The sequence below is a fragment of the Chaetura pelagica genome, unplaced genomic scaffold (genome assembly GCF_000747805.2).
Source record: "Chaetura pelagica isolate M959 unplaced genomic scaffold, ChaPel_1.0 scaffold499, whole genome shotgun sequence".
NCBI lineage: Eukaryota > Metazoa > Chordata > Aves > Apodiformes > Apodidae > Chaetura > Chaetura pelagica.
In genome coordinates this window covers 300333-302658 of record NW_009954615.1, presented here as the reverse complement: position 1 = coordinate 302658, position 2326 = coordinate 300333, and the positions used below count along the sequence as shown (strand labels likewise).

Here is a 2326-nt window from a genome sequence, read left to right as displayed (position 1 = left end):
AGTGCAAGAACCTTGGCAGCATCCAGCAAAACTGGTGTTTGAAACAAAGTCCTTCTTTGGGCTCCGTGTCCTTCAGCTGTGTGGCTTCATGCCCTTGGGTGCTCTCCATGAGAAGCTGGTGGTGGTGGGGTAGCCAGGAGAGGTTTCAGTGCCTGACCTACCCTCTGCTCCTCCTGGGGGCCAGGTCTTGGCCACAGCTGGAGGAAAGAGTTGGCCACAAATACTGGGTCTGAGCTCCTACAGCTCTTTGTGTCCAGGTGGCATGCAAGGTGTCCAAAAGGCACTGAAGTTAACTGTAAAGATACACAACCCCCACAATTTGCTGTTTTTTGATGTTCTTTGCTCTGGCTCCTTTTCACTGTGGAGCTTGAGGCACCTGTTTGGAAAGAGGCATTTCTGGGCCACCATCTGTGCTGCTGTGGGCACCTGAGCTCCACACAGCTTTGCAGGTGGTCCACAAGTCCTTCCCCCGAGCCATGGTGGCTGCCCTGGCCCTGGTCCAGGGCTACCATGATGAACTGGATGGTAGGAGCTGGTGCCACTGGAAAGTGTCGTGGAGTCAGGGGGGATCATCTTCAGAAGATGGGTGAGAAGAGGGCTGTGAGGCAGCTCAGAGGCACTGCCCATGTGGCTGCATCCAGGGGCTGCCCCATCCCAGATGGAGGGTCCCATTCTTGCACCCACACCTGTGTGTCCTAAGGCTGATCACAGCCACATGGAGCCCACTTGGAAGATGCAGAAGTTGGTCTTTCCTTCAGTGGACCTTGGATTCCTCTCTCCTCTGTTCTGCTGAAGAGGTTGAGCTCTTCCCAAACCAATTTTTCCTGTGAACTTCATCACCACAGCCGACACCTCTCACTCCTGGGAGGTTTCCCATGCTTGATGGCTGTGTTGATGCATAACATTGGCAGTTCTTCTTAAAAGAGCCCTCTGCTTCTAAGTCCAGGAGGCAAGAGGTGGTTGGTTACTTCTTCCCCATCCAAGACTGGTGTTGACACTTACCTTGGAGCAGATGGAGCAGGTGGCTTACACTGGTTGGCTGGTCCTGATGCTGCAAGTGAAGGCATATCCCAGTGGCCATGAAGAGATGCCCACAGGTGAGCTGCCAGTGGCCAGGGTGGGTTCCCTCACCCTGCTGGCTGCAGCAAGTGTTCATTCTCAGGCGTCAGTTTATGTTGTGTTTCCGTGCCCCTCGTGAGCTGTCGGGCCGTGACCTGACCAGTCTTGGCCTCAGTGGCCAGGGGGCTGTGGTCCACCAGAGTGACCATGTTTGCTCACACATACTTTGGTGATGTTGCCTGGAAAACCCCTGGTACCTGTGCTTTGGGTAGCAGAAGGGTTGACAGGGTGCTTGGATGTGCAGCTATAATGAAAAATTCTGTACCCCAGTCCAAAATTTTAATTTAAAAAAAGTTTCAAACTGGTCTCTAGGTTTAATATGGATTCAGAAATGTAGTTCCCAGCACCTGCTTTGGAAGCTGGTGACCATCACATCTGGCTGGATGGTGCTGAGTGCCCAGCACTGAGGCAGCACCACTTCTGTCATGGTGGGTCACTCAGTGCCACCTGCACAGCAAGTGTCTGCCTTCTGCCTCAAGTGCCAGGGGTGCTTGCAGGCTTTGTCCAGGTGTCAGACTGGGTGTTTAATTCCATTCTGCTGCTCTGGCACGTCCTTGCTGTGGCCACATAACCTTGGTGGCTTCATCCTCCCATTTGCCAGTACCCAGTGCAGGATGAGGTGGATGTTCCCAGGCATCCACAGGAGATGGCAGCAGTTCAGTAGCAGGAACTTCTCACCCAAACTCAAAGCTGTCTCTGAACCACCGAGAGCAGCTGGAGTCTTTCTCCACCAGGGTTGGTTTTTAGCTCGGGGGCTGCTCACGGGTCCAGCCCCAGTGCTGCCCACCTTGGGTGGGGCTGGGCAGCTTCGGCCCCCTCCAGCTGCCCAGAGCAGCACCCAGCACCACGGGTGGGTTTGGATAGGGACACTGAGGCACAGGCTGTGGCAAGGCAGAAAGCAAACCACTCCCTGGGCTGCATCACAAGGAATGTGGCCAGCAGATGGAGAGAGATGATTCTGCCCCCCTACTCTGTCCTGGTGAGACCTCCCCTGGAATGCTGCATCCAGCTCTGCAGCCCCCAACATGAGGAATTAAGGACCTGTTGGAGTGTGTCCAGAGGAGGGCAATGAAAATGATCAGAGAGCTGGAGCACCTCTCCTATGAAGACAGGCTGAGGGAGCTAGGGTTGCTCAGCCCGGAGAAGAGAAGACTCCAGGGGGACCTTCTAGCAGCCTTCCAGTGCCTGAGAGGGGCCCATAAGAAGG

The 2326-nt window shown here is 54.9% G+C and overlaps 1 protein-coding gene across 1 annotated transcript in view; it reads left to right on the top strand.

Moving 5' to 3' along the window:
• ZCCHC7 (zinc finger, CCHC domain containing 7) overlaps nt 1-2326 on the top strand; it is a 106793-nt gene that overhangs the window by 40528 nt on the left and 63939 nt on the right. The gene's annotated exons all lie outside the window — the stretch shown is intronic.